The sequence below is a fragment of the Erythrolamprus reginae genome, chromosome 1 (assembly GCF_031021105.1).
Source record: "Erythrolamprus reginae isolate rEryReg1 chromosome 1, rEryReg1.hap1, whole genome shotgun sequence".
Lineage (NCBI taxonomy): Eukaryota > Metazoa > Chordata > Lepidosauria > Squamata > Dipsadidae > Erythrolamprus > Erythrolamprus reginae.
In genome coordinates, this window is record NC_091950.1 from 393,286,032 (window position 1) to 393,306,330 (window position 20,299).

Genomic DNA, 20,299 nt, shown 5'->3' on the forward strand with positions numbered 1-20,299 from the left:
AAAAAAGGTTTTATTTATGAGCAATTCTTTTGGCACCTGTGCCGGGATGACAGTCTTCCCTTGCAAGCCCCATCAGTCAGTGAGAACTCGTTTATCTGAGGCAGCAACTGGTGGCGACTCCGTAAGAGTTTCTCCTCAGGGCCTCGGCGCCTTTTTTGGCAGCTGAGGTAACACACCAGAGAGAGAGAGAAGGGAGCCTTGCTAGCGCTAGGACCGGGCCGGCCAACTCGCTTGGCCCCGTCTGCCTGTCTCGCAGCGGGTACTCCCGAGCTCCCTCTCTCGTCCTCCAGTGGCCCTGCGGGCCGAGTGCGTCCGAGCCGAGCCGGTCGGATCCGATTCTTGCTGCAGTGGAGACGGGCGGGCGAGGCCTCCTCCACAGGCTGGGCAAGGCAAAGGAGCGCGGAAAGAGGAGGAGGAGGAGGATCCCCCCCTCCCGGGAAGGAAGGAAGCAAGCAGCTGCAGGAGGAACACCGGGGGATTCAAGGTAAAAAAAAAAAACACCCGCGAACAGGCCGGGGGGTCCCGATGACACTTTGCACGGAGGGTCGGCATGCCCTCCCCGTATTTCCGCCCCGGGGAGGGTAATCGGATTTGACACTGGAGGCTGGTGCAGAGAGGCTGGCGGGTGTTTCTCTCTCTTCCCCCCTTCCCCGTGTGTGTGTGTGTTTACAGGCATGCCAAAATTGCAGCAGCAATCCTCCCCTACCGGGCGCTTGTTGCATTTCCTTTTTTCATGCACAAGAAATTTCGCCTTTCTGAACTGGGTGGTGGTGGTGGTTGACTGCTGGGCACCCTTCTCTCCCCCCCCCTTCAAGTTTGAGGGATTGACCCATCGGGAAAAGCGGGGAGAAGGAGAGATGAGATGACAGGGGGTGACCCCTCCCTCGCGAGGATTGGCCCAGCCTTAAATGCTCCCCCCACTAACACCCCCTCCCCACGGATTTCGGTGAACTTGAACTTCACATACCTTTTAAAGGAGGGGGGAGAGGAAAGCGGCTTAGTGTGTGTGTGTGTGTGTGTGTGTGTGTGTGTGTGTAGGGGGGAAGAGTGCGACTGCGCTGCCCCCCAAGCGCGTTTTGTGCAGGCAACGTTTGCGTGTGTGTGTGTGTGTGTGTTTATGCATGCATTTCATGCATGCGTGCATTCCCGTGTGTATGCATGCGCGTGTGGGTAAACATACGCGCGCGCGAAAGGGGACTTATTATTATTATTATTATTATTATTATTATTATTATTATTATTATTATTATTATTATTATTATATTTTGCATTGGCTTGCAGACGTGTCTCGCCCCGAGCCTGCTCTGCACAGCTTTCGATTATTTATTTCTTATTTTGCAGAAAGATGCATCGGGTGTTGGTTTTGCTTCTTTCTTTTTTTTGCGAGCACAAAAGAGACACGCGCGAAGATCGGGTTGTGTTTGTGTGGGGGGGGGGGGCGAAAGCTGTCGGGGGGTTTTCCATTCCTCCTCCCCCCCACCACCGTAGGAAATTCTCCCGCAAAGCGGAATGCTTCTCGCGCGGAACGGAGGAGGGCGAGCGAAGCGGCAAAAAAATGGCAGCCCTGGCATGACCGGAGGGCCCCCCCCCGTGTCATCTCCCCCCCGTTAATCCCCGCGCGAAGGGAGGCGTTGCACGATCGGGATAAATATATATATACTGTATATATATATATTTTTCAAAGAAGAGCGGAACGAGGCAAGGAGAGATTCCGTGATGGGGAGGGGGTGGCTGGTGGCGGGAGGTTCTTCGGAAGGCAATGCGGCGCGGGGCACGGCTGCTGGGCGTCGGGGGGGGGGCATCGCCCTGCCTCTCTCTCTCGCCTTTCCGCGCGCACACCTGTAGAGCTGGGACCGGCGAGGGGGGGGGAGGGCGGAGGCTCCTGCGACGATCCAGCCTCCTCCTCGCTCCCCTTCGCTGGCTTAAAGTCTCTGCCCCCCCCTCTTCACCTTGCAAAATGGGGGGGGGAATGATTGACAGACTGCAGGCGCTTATTTTCCAGGCACTTCGCTGGCTTAAGTCTCTGCCCCCCTTCCCCTCCTTCGCCTTTGCAAAATAGGGTGGGGGAAATCATTCACAGGCGCTTATTTTCCAGGCACTTTGCATCATAACCCCCCTCCCACCCTCTTTGAGCGGCCTGTCCGGTTGAGGGGAGGCTCCGTTGCTTGGTGCAGGTTCGGAGGCGATGGGGGGGGGGAGGAGCTGGCTGTCACTGTTCTTTGCGGGGGGGGGGCGCGAGGGGAGGGCGCAGCTGTGTCCTTGAAAGCTTTGCGGTGTTGTCGGTGAAGGGCAAGACCGAGTGTGTGAGGGGGGTGTTGGTGTTGGTTTTCCCCCCCTCAGCCGGGCTCTTTCCCCCCCCCCCTCACGGAACACAGATACGTGAGGTGGGCAGGAGAAGGGGGGGGGCTCCTTGGGTGTGCTTCTTCTCTCACTCCCCCCCTCTGGCAGCGCAGCGGCCCCTCCCGCCGGTTTTCCATGTCTGCCGCTGCCAGCCCCCCCCCACTCCTTCCCTTGCGTGCTTCGGAGCTTCAGACTGGCACGATGCCAGGCTCCTGGCTCCTCCCTCCCTGAGCGGGTGTCTCCTCCTCCCTTCCAGGGCTGAGGGAGGTGGGAGCGGAGGTGGGGGGGCCTTCAATTCCATCGCCTGCCCTGCGCTAGCTCAGTGTTTCCCAACCTTGGCAACTTGAAGATATTTGGACTTCAACTCCCAGAATTCCCCAGCCAGCGAATGCTGGCTGGGGAATTCTGGGAGTTGAAGTCCAAATATCTTCAAGTTGCCAAGGTTGGGAAACACTGCACTAGCTGACCCATTGAAGGGGGGGACAGGTGTGGAGAGAAGGGGAAAAGAAGGGTAATGTGTGTGGCTAGCACCTGGCGCAGGAGGATGTGCTTCTTCTTCATCATCATCATCAAGTGGGAGGGGGTCGTTCAGAGTTTGGGGAAAATATGGCTGTGGGGAGGAGACCCTGAAGTGTTGCTGCCTCTGAGATCCCTTGACTCGTTCTCTGGGGAGGAGGGGGTGCAACCATCTCCCTTTCGGCTCAGTTGTGATCATCTCCAGAAGGGAGGTCCTATTGGCTCCCACCCCATCCTACCGATATCATGTTTCTTTGGCTGGTGATGATCTAGTAAACTCAAGATTATCTCTCCATAATGAAGAGCGGGCCTTGGGGGGAATCTGTCCCATCAGGAACAGCTGGAGGCCAAAGCTACTGTGGCGTGCTCTTTTTCCCCCCCTAGCAGTCGAACACATTTGATGCTCCGTTTTCCATTTTTGCTGTTCTTTTTAAGATGTTTAACAAAGTGTCCTGCAGATAGGGCTGCAATACCTCTCCAAGTTGGTGGGACATAAGCAAAGGAATGTTGACTTGCATAGTAGTGTTCAAATTAGATACCTTATTTTGCATAGAAATCAGCTCAAGGTTGACTCAGCCTTCCATCCTTCCTTAGTGGGTAAAATGAGGACCCAGATTGTTGGGGGCAATATGCTGATTCTGTATACCGCCTTAGAGAGGGCTATAAAAGCACTACGAAGCGGTATATAAGTGCTATTGCTATAGAAATACCATGAGCATATTTGGAGTAATACTGGGCTCTGGTTACTCACACTGGTCAAAATGTCTCAAAACTAACCTGCTCTCTTCTTTAACATTAACAGAAGGTGTTGTATGTGGCACAGGTAAAACTAAGGCCGATGTAACCTATTTAAACAGCCTTATGTGAAGACCTCAATTGACCAAAGCTAATTGGCCTAATTTGTCTCATGGCTTTGGTCAGCAGGGTCCCTCAAATGATGATCGTAGCATATGGAAAATTGCAGCTTGGAATGGAAGAACAGTAAACCTTAAACCCTATGAAGGGAATAAATGAATCAAAGGAAAGCAAATTATATGTCAGTGAAACTAATAGAACGGGGAAGAATATAATACATAAGTAAATAATAAAATATGAATGAAGGTGATCATCTTGTGATCTGGAGTGGATGATTCATGCAGAGAGGTGAAAGTAGGTTGAATTATGACTGGGTTAACATAAGTCATAAAATGTGAATTGGTGTGATTAAGTTGTTTATTTGAAAGCAGGAATTCATAGATTTGTTATACCTGTTACACTCCAGTGAATGGTGATAATAGAAGAGTTAAGAGATGAGTTTCTGAATGGAAGCAATACAGGATAAAATATTATTCTGTTAGGTGATATGAATGGGTGGGTGGGAATGAGACCAGACAATGCAGAAAAATGATTTGACTATTCATCAACCTGAGAATGGTGACTGGTGAATATATGCTTCTGGTGTAAGCATAAATCTATTCATGTGCACACATGGCAAAGGAATGAACATAAATCTAAAAGCATGATGCATTAGATTATGTATGATGAATGACAGAGAGAGTTACTGAAGGATACAAGAATGATGAGTTTTGAATAGAGGATATTTTGATAGTGTACAGCAGCGCAGATATTGGGGGGAAATCAGCATGGAGGAAAAGAAAAAAAGTGAAAGACTTTAGGGGGAAAAGTATGAGTCCTATATAAAAAGTAATAGAAGATAGATTAGTTTTTCAAATAAGACAAATGGAAAGTAGATGTGGAAGCTGCCTGTAACAGAAGTAAAAGAGTTATAGTACAGCAAGCCACATAAATGTGTGGAGTTATACTAATGGAAAATGTTAAAAAACATGCTGGGGAAAAGATGAAGTAAAAGAAACTGTAGATGAGGAAAAAATGAATATAAGAGAGTACAGTATTGTGAAAATGAGAAAGATAATTTATTTATTTATTTATTTTATTATTTGGATTTGTATGCCGCCCCTCTCCGAAGACTCGGGGCGGCTCACAACAAGTGAAAAACAATCCAATACAATCCAATTAATTAAAATATTATAAGTTTAAGAAAATCCCCTTTACTGTACTAACATACACACATACAGGCATACCATATATAACTTCAACGTGCCCAGGGGGAGATGTTTAGTTTCCCCATGCCTGACGGCAAAGGTTACCAAGAGAGCAAGTAACAGTCAACATTAAAAGAAGCAAAACAATCATTTGATGAAAAGTTTACAAATTGTTTTGGAAACTAATGGGCAAAGAAGGCTAAAAAAAAGTACCTCTGACTGAATTATCCATTTAGCTTATGGATAATTGTATAAGGATTATACGTGGTTACTCTAGGGATGTGTTGTTTGGCAAAGTGAAAGGATGTTCATTTGTATTAAAGTAGTGTCATTCTGTTGACTGACAACCAGTAAACCTGATTTACAAGACAATATTGGATAGATTGTAGGATGCAGTGAGAGTAATGGATCTAAAATTAATATAAAGACCGAGGTAGCTGTGTTTGACAAGGAGTGAATGATTGCAAGTTACAGATGGATGAGGAAAAAGTAGATGGATTTTTGTGCGTTGTTCACACGCGCAAATTTAGGGAAATAAAGTACTGTAATATGTGGTTAGGAATGAAAATTGTCAAAAAAAAATGGAAATGACTATTAGAATGTGCTTCTGCCTAGTTGGTTATTTGGAAGTTAAAACTGAATGTCGGGAAAAACATAAAAATTAAATAGCATTGTATATAGTGAAACATGAAGAGGTAAAGTCATGAATTTGTGGTTGCTGCATGTGTGTGGATTGGATACCAAAAAATGCACACTGACAGGGTTTGACCATTAAAACACAGGAGGAAAGAGTGAAAATAAAGAGGAAGATTGGATAAAAAAACTAGATAAAGTTGGTGAGATTCTGAGAAAGAAAGAAGTTCCAAATTTAAAGAACCACAATGAGGATAGGAAGTCATGTATAGATGTGGTGGAAACAAGAATGGCTTTCAAGGGTTACAATCTATAAAAAGATACAGTGAATGATACTAGTTTCAACTTGGTTTTAGCTACATTTCCTTTTTTTTTTCTTATTTCATGCTTTTATTCCTTTGGGTTTACTTTATTCTCCTTCTGCAGTCTATAAAAGGCAGTGTAGGTTGCACATAGATTATATAGCACACATGCTTCTTCTGTGCCTAAAGCTAGAGCATGGACCCAGAGCATGTTGTTTTGGTAGAGCTGTTCCAGAATGGATGGCAGTTGAGGATGGATCAGTCTAAATCAACTGTACATTATCAGTCTATATCAGTGAGAGCAAACCTATGGCACGGGTGCCACAGGTAGCACGCAGAGCCATGTTTGCTGGCACGCAAACTGTTGGCCTAGCTCAGCTCCAATGTGCATGTGTGTCTCGGCCAGCTGATTTTTGGCTCACACAGAGGCTCTGGGAGGGTGTTTGTGGCTTCCAGAGAGTCTCCGGGGGATGGGGGAGGGCGTTTTTACCCTGCCCTGGCTGCAGAGAAGCCTTTAGAGCCTAAGGAGGGCGAAACATGAACCTATTGCACCCATCAGAAGTTGGGAAACATGATAATAATAGATATAACGTTATAGATTAAAAATAGTATAAAGATAGAGTATTTTTGCAATATTACAAATTTCAATGCGTTATTTTTTATATTTTATTGCTGTTTAAGTAACTTGATATTTTATAGATTAGAGAATTTATTTGAGTTATATGAATTATAACACAAAGATAACAGAGTTAAATTTAACAAGAACATAGAATGTGTGTGTTATGTTTCTGTATTGATCTGATTACAGTTAGACTTTTTTTTGTATTAGTTAGACTTCTACGATAAGCGGAGCAATGGTATCTCCCTTAAATGTTGAATGTTGTTTGTCTTGTCTGTCTAATGAAAAACAATAAAAACATTTTTTTAAAAAAGAAGTTGGGAAACAGGCTGTTTCCGGAGTCCAGAGGGCCTCTGGGGGGGGGGGAGCTTTTTTCATCCTCTTCAGGCATTGACTTATTGGTGTGGGCACTCATGCATGCGCGATAGTGCATGTGCACGCTTTTTCGGCACCCGAGGAAAAAAAAGATTCGCCATCACCGGTCTGTATTATTTTGCTTTGGCTGGATTATGTTGGCCAACTTCTAAAACACATGTTTGCTCCACGCACAGAGTAAAATAACATTTCTCGCTTTCATGTATGCTATCTGTGACTTCCTTATTACCAACAGCTTGTACCTAGATCTATTCCTGGGGGAAAACCCCAGATTTTTTGCCTGCTGTCTGTTTTGCCACACCCGAGGTGACTGGGAAATGTCTGTCATCTCTGCCTACCTATCTTGAGCTTCCTTCCTTTCCAGTTTGGAATGAGGGTGGTTTATCGCTGGAAACCTCAAAGCCAATTCTTCAGGCCCAGTGCTTTTGAAAGATCTGGACAATAAGGGGAGAGGGGGTGACCTTTTGTGAGCTGGGGCTCTTAGCGAGGGGGGGATGTACTCCATAACCCCTCACATGCTGGGTCAGCTGGAAACATCCTTGCAGGAGGCTTTTTTCCTTCCAATTAGATGTCTAAAACATTTGAGGGGGATAAATGATGTGGCTTGTGTAGAATGACTCTGGTGAAGAGTTGGGAGAGGGGCTTTTTACCTCCACCCTTTCAAGGAAAGCAGGATTAGATTCTGGGGTGAGGCTCAGCCTCTTGGTTAGATAATCTCTAAATTTCTTCTGTGTTTCAGAGGGAACCCAATTTGATTGTCATGAGAAAGGGGGGAGAGAGAGGAAGGGGTGGGGAGATATATACAAAAGGAATGTTTGCATTTAGAAACTTGGCAAACTTCTAAAGTTTCAGTTCTGCCTTGCAGACTTGGAGGGCGAAAGCTACTATTTCTCTCTTCCTCCAGTGAATGGCTTTGCAATGATCGAAGCCCCCAGGGATGTCAGCCTTTTCATGGGAGAACAGGCAGAATTCTCCAGTGTCGCGAACACTCTGTGCCTTTAAGCCCTTATAGGCATTGCATGGTTGGTTATTTTTACTGTGAAGTTCACTCAAAATAGATCTTATCTGAAAAGTGTATGCATGTATGTGGGGGGGGGGGGGGGAGGGAAATATTTTCACAAATCTTTACAAAATGTTTCTCAGCCCCAGGTAGGCAGTGGGCAGACAGGCTATGACCAGAGCACAGCCCTTCTGACCTTTCCACTTGCGACAAGGAAGTTGTTTGCCCTGCTTTGCCTCTGACTTCTTCCCATCCAGAGCAGTCGGCCTTGAGAAAGGACCCTGGAGGGCGTTCTGGGCTGAAGTTGCAAAAGAGGTGATGTTCCCTAGTTGGGTAATGACATGTTTGCCAACAAACAATCAAGTTCAGAAAGCACCAAGAAGTCCATAACTCAACCGTGCACTACAGATGTTCTCTTCTGGAACTGAAATTGGAGTAGCACAGAGCAAGGGAATTGACTCAGGGATCAAAGGATGTTTGTAGTTGGGATGTCAGACCTAAGTGAGGACTTTAAATTTCCACATTTAATGATGTCATGGAGGGGCCATTTATGCTTCCAGATAGTCTCCCCCCCTCTTCATTTTTTTTTGTACTGAGGATAGAATACAGTTTGGCATCATTTCTAACAAACTATAAAATCCTGCTGTAAACATCCCCTTGCAACAAATTCTGATGATTAACATTAATTTTATGGTCACATTGCTTGAAGGGAAATGAATATACAGTACTCCAACCGAAACTTGATTTGCACCAATTTTAGGGCAAGATCTTAACAAGATAATTTAACATCTGGGTATGACTTACTATCTAGTTTCTTAGTCATTTAATTTCCGTTTAAATCGTTTATCCTGCAATTCTAATATAATTTCTTGATCGTAATAGTTAGTACTTTCTTATGAGAGAATAACAAACTAATGTTCATCCAGCACATTATTTAAAATGGAGACCAGAACATTACATCACACAAATAGGCACAGAACAAAATTACCCTGTCCATACTTTAAATCTATGTTTGATGAAGGACCTGATTTGATTTTGGAATTAATCAAATCTCAGGTTTTCCATCTGGGTGGATACTGTAATACATGCACGCATGCAAGCAAGCAATTTTTCATGAACAATGCACGAACAACGGTAAATAGAAGATGTGTAAGTGTCATTAATCAAACGGGTTTATATAAAGTTTGCTCGGCATATAGATTGGAATCCTTGACTATAGCGTTAGAAAGCTTGTTTGCTTCAGAAATGCCATGACCTACATTGTTATTTGGAGTGCCGGATGTTCCTTTTTGGAAGCTGCAGTAGGAAAACTCCTTTTTCCTACATGAAACCAGTTACATGATGAAAATAAATGAAGGGAGACAAATAGAGGCTTATACATCCTCAAGCAACCTCCTACAAGGTTTGGAAAGACTTTATGTATGTGTGCTAGGTATGTATGTAAGTATGTATGTATGTACACATGTATTTATATATTTATTTATTTGATTGCCCATCTTAAGCAATTCTAGGTGGCTTATAACACCAATATTTTTTTAAAAAATCATTAAAAAATATTATATGATAAACAAAAGCCCTGTGCCATGAGTTTTCCTCAGAAATGTTATAGTTACAATTGCCATTATGATTCTTCGGTACTTGGGGGAAGATGCTTCTAGGGGCAATTTGAGTATGAAAAAGTATGTGCATGTAATGTGTCTTATCTTCATCATTCTCAGACTTTCTGAAAATATGGTGTGTATCATGCTGGATATCAAATCCTGGAGTAACTTGATTTGCTGCCATGGACATCCACATAGAGGCAAACAACAAAATGTGTGTTGCTATACAACAATATAAAACCCATTCCTTTTGTACTGGCGTTGCAATCTTGAATATGAACGTGTAACAGGATGGATCTTGTGCATTATCACAATGCAGATTTTATTATTTTGACAAACAAGTAGCTTGCCGCAATATGTTCCCTTCGTTTTTGCCCGCGCTGCTTTGAATCCCAGCGAGGGGAGCTTCAGGGGAATCCCAGCGCTTCGGCTGACAACGAAAGTCTGGAAGTGGGGCTTCCCTGTGAGGGGAGCCTCAGGGGAATCCCAGCGCTTCGGCTGGCAACGTAAGTTTGGAGGGGGGCTTCCCTGTGAGGGGAGCCTCAGGGGAATCCCAGCACTTCGGCTGACAACGGAAGTTTGGAGGGGGGCTTCCCAGTGAGGGGAGCCTCAGGGGAATTCCAGCGCTTCGGCTGACAACGGAAGTCTGGAGGTGGGGCTTCCCAGTGAGGGGAGCCTCAGGGGAATTCCAGTGCTTCGGCTGGCAACGTAAGTTTGGAGGGGGGCTTCCCAGTGAGGGGAGCCTCAGGGGAATTCCAGCGCTTCGGCTGACAACGGAAGTCTGGAGGTGGGGCTTCCCTGTGAGGGGAGCCTCAGGGGAATCCCAGCGCTTTGGCTGGCAACGGAAGTCCGGAGGTGGGGGTTTCCCAGCAAGGGGAGCCTCGGGAATCCCAGCGCTTTGGCTGGCAACGGAAATCTGGAGGTGGGGCTTCCCAGTGAGGGGAGCTTCAGGGGAATCTCAGCGCTTCAGCTGGGAACGGAAGTTCGGAGGTGGGGATTCCCAGTGGCGCAAGGCAAAAGGGGTGGCTTTTGGGATGGAATTGCACATCTTATTTGCTTTTACATTGATTCCTATGGGGAAAATTGCTTCATCTTACAAACTTTTAATTGTACGAACCTGGTCATGGAACAAATTAAGTTCGTAAGACGGTATCATCTAAGAGACTTGTGTGACACTGCCTCCCTTTCATATTGGTCTTGCCTTGGCAGGTCTCATACTCAGCAAATTGGAAGTAACAGTGCCCCTTATTTCGACAAGACTGCCGATGGGAGAATTGAGCTGGGGACTCCACTGGCAGAATTTTCTTAACCCTTCTTAGCAGAGTGCATTGCCTGCAGAAGAGGAGCTGCAATAATGGGTCATCTTTTAAAATACAGGCGGTGGCTTTTCACAGCACATGATATACTGTAGAAGAGTCACTTCCGCTTTGTTTTACCTGTTCTCTGCGTCAGGATGAATGTCTGCCTATTAGCAGACAGTTCTATTCTTCACTGGCAAGCCAGACATTTGAGTGGGCTTTCTTTTGTTGAGTTGTGAGTCACTCTCCTGTTGGACAAGTCAATCTACGCTTGTTCTCAATCCTCAGAGTTATCGCTGTTCTTCCTCCAGATGATTTTGTGATCCTCAGCCTAAGCCGGGATGAAAAGAGGAGGAACTGGGATGGGCTTTTCATTGATTCAACTGTACAGATAAAATGGACTACATCTGGATGTAGAGACTCTAGAAAAAGTGCAGAGAAGAGCGACAAAGATGATTAGGGGACTGGAGGCTAAAACATATGAAGAACGGTTGCAGGAACTGGGCATGGCTAGTTTGATGAGAAGGACCAGAGGAGACATGATAGCAGTGTTCCAATATCTCAGGGGTTGCCACAAAGAAGGAAGAGTCAACCTGTTCTCCAAAGCATCTGAGGGTAGAACAATAAGCAATGGGTGGAAGCTGAACAAAGAGAGAAACAACTTAGAACTAAGGAGAAATTTCCTGACAATTAGAACAATCAATGGAACAGACTGCCTCCAGAAATTGTGAGTGCTCCAACACTGGAAGTTTTTAAGAAGATGTTGGATAGCCATCTGTCTGAAGTAGTTTAGGGTTTCCTGCCTAAGGAGGTGGTTGGACTAGAAGACCTCCAAGGTCCCTTCCAACTCTGTTGTTGTTGTTGTTGTTGTTGTTGTTGTTGTTCTTCTTCTTCTTCTTCTTCTTCTTCTTCTTCTTCTTCTTCTCCTTCTTCTCCTTCTCCTTCTCCTTCTTCTTCTTATCATCATCATCATCATCATCATCATCTTATGGATGAATTATGTAAAGTCAGTTGGTTTTGTTCCTACTCTTCTACTTTTGTCTAGCACTTGTTCATGCGTACCACCAGCAACCTTCACGTTCTATGATAAGAAGTTCCACAAATTTGTTACTTTGCCATGTGAAGTCTACATCTTGCCTTCCATAAGGTGGCCACATCTGTTTCTTGCAATGGTCCACAGGGCCCTTGCTCCCCCTAGTCTTGTCCCCATGCTGTTTTGCTTCTGAGTGGAGCTGAAGGAGCCATGGTTCCTGGCTTCCTCTGAGAGACATACTTATCCTACAGAGTTTTACATCTGAAAAAAAAATTACTTCTGAGTTTGAAAACAGTTCATTCCGGGTTCTCAAAAGGAAGTCCTTTTCAAGAGCATCTTCTATCTAATTGATCCCTCCAATTTTCAGAAAAAGGGAGTTGATGCCCACTGATTTCCTTTGCATATAAAAAAGACCACATGCCATGATACAGCTGTACCCTCCAACAGGAAGCTCAATTGGCGGGAGGTGGAATTGGATGGAGAAGAGAAAGGAAACCTTTTTAGCAGGATCCCATCTCATTCGATCACTGGGACTAGAGGTTTAGTCTTCCGAGCTTTTGGACTCATGCTGGATCCCATCCTCAAGGAAATTCTCTCTAACCATTCTGGCCCATCTTACAACATTATTATCCTGGGACACAGGTATTCACTTTCATTCATGACCGACACAGACTTCAGAGGATAATCAGAACTGCAGAAAAAACAATTGCTGCCAACCTGCCTCCCATTGAGGACCTGTATACTGCACGAGTCAAAAAGAGGGCGGGTAAAATATTGACTGACCCCTCACATCCTGGAAATAAACTGTTTCAACTCCTACCCTCAAAACGTTGCTACAGAGCACTGCACACCAAGACAACTAGACATAACAGTTTTTTTCCCAAACAACATCATTCTGCTAAACAAATAACTCTCTCAACACTGACAAACTATTTATTAAGACTGCACTACTGTTACTACTAATTTTTTCTCATCATTCCTATCACCCATTTCTTCCCACTAATGATTGTATGACTGTTAACTTATTGCTTGTATCCTTAAGATTTTTATTAATATTGAGTGTTTCCTCATTGCTTATTTGACCGCTATAATCACTAACTCTTGTATTTCATGATTCCTGACAATCTTTTCTTTTATGTACACTGAGAGCATATGTACCAAGACAAATTTCTTGTGTGACCAATCACGTTTGGTCAATAAATAATTCTATTCTGTTCTATTCTATTCATCAGACCTTTTAATTTCCCTGCTCTGCTGTAAAGTTTTGCTGCAACTGTAAAAGAACTATGAAGCGGTATACAGTGATCCCTCGAGTCTTCGGAGAGGGGCGGCATACAAATCTAATAAATTATTATTATTATTAAATTATTATTTTCCTGGGGGGTGCGTTCCAAGACCACCCGTGAAAAATGAATTTCCGTGAAGTAGACGAAAGATATTTTTTTATGTATTTAACGAGTATTTGGACTTTTAAAACCCACCCTTTGCATTAAACAGTCATTCTATAATGTTTCTCAGCTGGAACTAAATGTGATATCCTACCAATTTCTTTAATAAGAGTACAGTAGTACTGTAGAAGAATTTTATGATTTTTTAATGGATTTAAAATTTTCAATGGATTTAATGGATTTAAAACCCGTGAAGTGGCGAATCTGCGAAAGATGAACCGCAAAGTAGCAAGGGATTACTGTATAAATCTAAGTGCTATTGCTATTGTATAGTGCTCTCTGGTTCACATTTTCTGCATCCCATCATTTTCAAGGATAGAAGTTCTTTTTTAATATAGTGTGTGAAATTGTTTCAACTCCTACCCTCAAAACGTCGCTACAGAGCACTGCACACCAAGACAACTAGACACAAGAACAGTTTTTTCCCGAACGCCATCACTCTACTAAACAAATAATTCCCTCAACACTGTCAGAATTTCTACTAAATCTGCACTTCTATTCTACTAGTTTTTCTCATCATTCCTATCACCCATTTCCTCCCATGTTGACTGTATGACTGTAACTTGTTGCGTATATCCTAAGATTTTTATTAATATTGCTTCTTCATTGCTTATTTGACCCCTATGACAATCATTAAGTGTTGTACCACATGATTCTTGACAAATGTATATTTTATTTTATGTACGTTGAGAGCATATGAACCAAGACAAATTCCTTGTGTGTCCAATCACACTTGGCCAATAAAATTCTATTCTATTCTATTCTATATATTAAAGTTTCTGGAGGATGGAGGGGGGAAACCCCTTTCCCCCCCTTTGAAACCCTGAACAAGGAGGGAATTATATGCCTTTTTCCTTACGGTTCAGACTCTTTCTAATGGTTGTGAGCTTCAGCAGACTGATTTTCCACCTCGACCCTCCGCTCTTTCTTTAGTGTTACTTTATTGAGGAGATTCAACACATGTGAATCTGTGCCCTCATGTTGCGCGTAGCCGAGGTCTCCAATCATGGCAACTTTAAGCCTGGCAGACTTCAACTCCCAGAATTCCCTTTTTTAAAAAAAATATTTTTATTGATTTTTTAACAAGTTTAATAAACACACAACATAAAACAGTGCATAGTGAAGAAAAATGCCCACCACCCCGACACACACACATACCCCACCACCATATTGGGGGTGTTTTTTATATAACCCACTGTAAGCCAAGAGCAAATTATCTATTTACATATTATAGAGTGATTGCAATTTATTTCTTGTAGCTTGGTCTCGGATTCTACTCGTCATATATCTTCTTACTTTGTCCCACCGTCCCATCAGGTGTTTCAATTCAGTTTCATTATCCAAATTTATCCTTTTATCCATCATTTCAAATTGAATATGGTCCACCATGTACCTATACCAATTTTGCATTGTCCGTTTTGTCACATCCTCCCAACCCAAAACTATTACCGCCTGAGCGCTTTCTATTGCTGCTTTTCTCTAAATTCTCCCATCGCATTGCTTTTAATACTGCCATTTCCTTTGTGATTGTCCATTGCATATTTAACATTCTATTTATGTTGTCTTGCACTTTTTGCCTGCACTATGGGGCATTCCCAAATCATATGCATAAACACTCCTTTATCTTGACAGCCATGCCAACAATTACCCCTAACCTTCTGCTGAAACTGTGCGAGTTGAACGGGAGTATAAACTCCCAGAATTCCCTAGCTAATTGGCTGGGGAATTCTGGGAGTTGAAGTCCGCCCGGCTTAAAGTTGCCATGATTGGAGAGGCAGTTTCATGAATCAAGCTGGCAGGTACAATTGCAGCTTCTATTTGCAGCATTTTTTAAAAAATGCTCTTGCTTTACAAGCTAAGTTGAAAAGCTGTCGGCGAAAACACACGGGTGCCTAACGTGGCTATCTTTTTAGTACTTCATACCTCAAGGATCTGGCTTCATGGTGCTGTTAATCATGTATTTTTTTTTCCTTTAAAAAAAAATAACATTCAGCTCAGGTTCCCAGGGGATGCAGCATGCTCAAATCCTATTGGGCCTAATTAAGAAGTGCCTAAACATCTTTTACAACCCAATGTACTTCTGCAACCTGTGGAGTCATCCCACTGGGAGAGAGATGGGCGGTTTCTAAATTCGAAAAATAAAACAAAAGGCTCTTTTCCCCAAATGGCCTGTGTGGAAATGGTTCTTTGCCAGTGTGGGAAGTACCGTAGAGCTAGGCCTGGATAAATCTACCCCTTTTGTGACTTTTGAAAGCCTAACCTGGAATGACCTGTGGAGCATACGTGATTTGAATTTGGCATATACAGTGATACCTTGTCTTACAAACTTAATTGGTTCCGGGATGAGGTTCTTAAGGTGAAAAGTTTGTAAGACGAAACAATGTTTCCCATAGGAATCAATGGAAAAGCGATTAATGCGTGCAAGCCCAAAATTCACCCCTTTTGCCAGCCGAAGTGCCCGTTTTTGCGCTGCTGGGATTCTCCTGAGGCTCCCCTCCATAGGAAACCCCACCTCCAGACTTCTGTGTTTTTGCGATGCTGCAGGGGAATCCCAGTAGGGGAATCCCAGCATCGCAAAAACGAGTGCTTTGCTGCCAACGGAAGTCCGGAGGTGGGGTTTCCCAGCAAAGGGAGCATCAGTGAAATCGCAGCATCGCAAAAACACTGAAATCCTCGAAACCCCACCTCCAGACCTCTGTGTTTTTGCGATGCTGTGATTTCACTGAGGCTCCCCTCGCTGGGAAACCCCACCTCCGGACTTCTGTTGCCAGTGAAGCATCCGTTTTTGCGCTGCTGGGATTCCCCTGAAGCATCACAAAAACATGAAAGTCCAGAGGTGGGGTTTCCCATGGAGGGGAGCCTCAGGGGAATCCCAGCGGTGCAAAAACGGGTGCTTCACTGGCAACGGAAGTCCGGAGGCGGCATCCCAGCGGTGGCGGTGGGTTTGTAAGGTGAAAATAGTTTGTAAGAAGAGGCAAAAAAATCTTAAACCACGGGTTTGTATCTCGAAAAGTTTGTAAGACGAGGTATCACTGTACTGGATAGTGTGTCTTTTGATACGGACCCTGCAGTAAAATGTGGTGGAGGTAGCATATGTAACATTTAATGTGCTTTAGATCCGCTTGGTTATTCTAAAATTTGAAAGGTGGGAGAGATGGTGAAGGAAACAAAAGGCTATAAAAGAAGATGCAGCCCTGGACTTCTATCATGTCTTAGTTTTTGAACTGTGATTTCATTTCTTCCATATTTGTCTGCATAATTCGCTATCTTTTAGGATAAAATTTTCATATCCTAACTGTTTCCTTGGAAGGGAGATCAAGAAACAGATCATTATAATAATGTTTTAACACTAGCTCAGATGGTAAAAAGAAGTAAAAAGAATGGTATAATAACGTTTTAAAACTAGCTCAAATGGTAAGAATAGCATATGAAACAAGTTCCAAGTTTTCAAAATGCTTAACCAAATGCTTTCATAGGGAGCTTACAGATTATATTGATGAATGTTGAACAATAACATTTTTGTCCCACAAATATTTTTAAATAACCCTGTTTGTTAAACCATGGCTGATAGAGAAGGTTGAGGGGATTAAATGCCAACCACAACATGAACATTTGTATACGTACCCCCATTAGAAATTGGTTTTAAACAGGCCTATTTTGGTGTTCCTGATGCTCAAAATTACCAGAGTACATTTTTGCACTTTTCTGCTTGTGGAGATGGATTAGCACAGCTGCACATATTCTGGGTCCATTTGTGGCTTGAAAAGCTATTTGTTACCGGAGACACATCAGGAGGCGGTAAAATCAAGACTGGTTGAAGATATGTGGCTGCCCTAGATAATTTGAGAGAGGTTCCTTGGATTGAGTGCTTCTTTTTCAAGTCTTGATGAAGTGGCAATAGATTTATGATGGGTCAAAAGAAGGAGTATTTTTTCACCCTTTATATAATTAACAGTATATTCTACACTGTCATAAAAAGGTGTTAAGACGAAGTATGACGCCATATCTAAAAGGAATCTTTAGGGTTAGATACTTCCAAATTTTCAATGCTGAAGGGAAGTGATAAGAGTTGGCCCCTGTTTGAACTTGTCAGCTCAGCAGGATTGAAATAATGTTTGCTTTGATGCCAAAGTTGCATCAGGCAAGATTTTTAATTTGTTTCTTGCTGTGGATTGCTGGCACGACTAGGTTTTTTTCCTCCTTTGCATAGACTTAATTGGGTGATTTAAGAAGGGGTTCTTGTGTCTGTTGTGTTTTCAAGCATTACCTTGAAGGAGTCGGGTAGCACTTTCCCCAACTTAAGACTGTTTCTTAAGAGGGCATAAATGTTTGTGAACAGCAAATCTTTGCATCTGATGATTTAATGCATTTTAATAGCATTTGTTAGCCAAAAAAGCTGCTACCAGATGTGATTTTATTTTTTGCCACCATTGTCTCTCCTACGGTGGCCTAAAAATCCTAGTATTTTATCCCAGTAAGGGTGCTGGATCCAGGTGGTGGTGGTGCCGGTGGTGGGGTTTTAACTATCCTAGCATCCATTTTGCCTTGCTGTTTTAGACCGAGAAATCTACCAAGTGCAGATGCTCGTTTTGACGTTGTGCTGTGCGTGTAAGCATGCCCATACCTGTAGGCGCACAATAACAGTAACAATAACACTGTAACTCTCACCAAACAGCTGTAATAAATATTTCACTTATTAAGAAGTGGAATAAGAATGGCTTCAATTGAATGCATACTTCCAGCCTTATTCAATTTAAAAAAAAAGATCGCATCTGCAAAACAGATTTTTAACCAGCTGAAATAAAACCGGTCCCTTTAAATTATAAAAGCCAGTAGGCTTGGATAGAAACTTTGCCATTGAAACATCAATGCGTAGTAGCATGATCATCACAGAAGAAGAAAACGTGCCTCTGCTTGAACCTTTTCCTCACTTTCTGACTTCTGTGGTGCTATTCAGTCGCAAACAATAGTAGAATGTGAAAATCCTATTATTAATTTGTTGAATGGAAGGAGCAGGTACATGATTTTAATCTGCCATCACAGGCACTTGAATGTATACCAAAGCTGCATTCTTTTGCACTTTCTCATCATAGTATCTCATTGAGTATGCTGGCTTACAGGGTGCGTTCCAAAAGTAATGCAATTTTTTAAAAAAGTAATTTATCGAACAGATTCGCACAAACACTTAAAATTCTTCAAAGTGCTGTCCTTGGGACTCTACACATTTTTTTCCAGCGACTCTGCCATGACCGGTATGCGCCCTGGAAGGCATCTTCGGGGATCTCTCGCAAGGTCTTTGTCACAGTTGATTGGGTCTCTTCTATGGATGAAAAATGCGCCTTGCCATAATGTGCTACAAGTCTGCGAGTTCCTGGCCAAACACCAGGTGCCAACGCTGCTCCACCGCCCCAAAGTCCTGACGTCTCCCCAGCAGACTTCTTTTTGTTCCCAGCCCTGAAAGGAATCTGTTTTTCATCCATAGAAGACATCCAATCAACTGTGACAAAGACCTTGCGAGAGGTCCCTGAACACACCTTCCAGGGCGCATACCGGTTATGACAGAGTCGATGGAAAAAAATGTGTAGAGTCCCAAGGACAGTACTTTGAAGAATTTTAAGTGTTTGTGCAAATCTGTTCAATAAATTATTTTTTAGAAAATAATTACATTACTTTTGGAACACGCCCTGTACCTCTGAGAAGGCATTTCTGTATATAAAACAAACTCGGTTAAAGTACTAAAAATGTCCCTTGTCCTGCATGCAACGGGCAAAGTTGTTAGCAGGGTCTCCGAGTGGAACCCGAATTATCAGCTGCTTTGCTTTTGAGTGTCTCTGCATTAGCTGGCTACCAGGGAGCAATTGGTGGGGGGGAGAGCTAGCAGGTGCAAGGGCCCGTCAAGCACTTTCTGCTTTCCATGTGGCTGATAAAAATAACTAGCCTTGTGCAGCCTCTGCAGCTAGAACAGCTGGGCATGCTCCTCCTGCATGCCCCTTCCATGTCCTTAGAGCCTGCTTTGAAGTGATTGGCAAGGTGTCTTCTGTGTGGGAGCAAGTCGTGCTGTGAAGGAGCCCTTCCTTACTCCAGCCCACTAAGCTGAGCTGTCTGGGCACAACAGCCCCTCCTCTTTTATGTGGGCTCCGGTGAGTGGGTTCCGGTGAGTGAGCAAGAGTGGGTAGAAGACCACGGCTAGGCAGGAGGGGGCTTTGACAGAACTGTTGTTAGATTCTGGAAGAGCACTGCACTGCAGACAGCAAGGAGCAGAGAAGGGAAAGAAGCGTGGTAAGATTTTGAGGCTTGCTCTCGGCTCTGATGCTACTTGAAGGGGAGCTGTAGGAGAGGACAGCAAGCATCTCCTTTCTTACTAATGGGTGGTTGGCAGCAGGGCCCACAGAAGGGCTCTCTGGGTAGAGTTTCTGGGTGGGCTTGACCTCTTCTGTCCAGCCTTCCCTTTCTTTACGGGGATCGATCCGTGCCTGATTATTTTTAGCACCTCTTGTTGGGTGGAGATCAGCACGGAGCTCGGCTGCTTTTTCCAGGGGGAGAAATATCTGCAATTTCACTATGGTGGCAACTGGACTGAGGAAGGGGAGATGCTGCTTTCCAGAACAGATAGGGTTTGCTTTTTCATTTATGCCTGTTTGGCATTTTCAAAACAGGAGGTGACTAAATGGTTATTCTCTTTGGACCTTTCCTGTAGCATAGAGCAGTGTTTCCCAACCTTGGCAACTTGAAGATATTTGGACTTCAACTCCCAGAATTCCCCAGCCAGCGAATGCTGGCTGGGGAATTCTGGGAGTTGAAGTCCAGATATCTTCAAGTTGCCAAGGTTGGGAAACACTGGCATAGAGGGATTCAACTACTGCTGTGTTCCCTACTGCAGTAGTAATGCAGCTTTGGTGACCTTTCTATGGCTAGGTGGATGGAGGGCATATAAACTGCCTTTGTAGAAGTTGTAGAATTTTATAGGAAAAAAAGAGAAAAAAGTTTACTTTGTTTTTGTTGATTAGATAGGTTTGTTATAGAGGTATAACAATACGGGCTAGTATGCTAGTACAGTGTATCTATTAATGCATAAAAATAAAAAGTGGTGGT

General features: G+C 43.7%; 1 protein-coding gene across 6 annotated transcripts in view; it reads left to right on the top strand.

The window, feature by feature from the left end:
* The first annotated feature begins 312 nt into the window (after nucleotides 1–312).
* DNMT3A (DNA methyltransferase 3 alpha) overlaps nucleotides 313–20,299 on the top strand; it is a 194,185-nt gene continuing 174,198 nt past the window's right edge. For 5 of the 6 annotated variants that reach the window (XR_011557567.1, XM_070734944.1, XM_070734947.1 and 2 more), the window contains exon 1: nucleotides 313–484. The gene's annotated coding sequence lies outside the window, so the exon portion shown is untranslated. Of the gene's footprint in view, nucleotides 485–2,156; nucleotides 2,175–20,299 lie in introns of those variants that run through there. The other variant, XM_070734945.1, reaches the window with a different exon arrangement.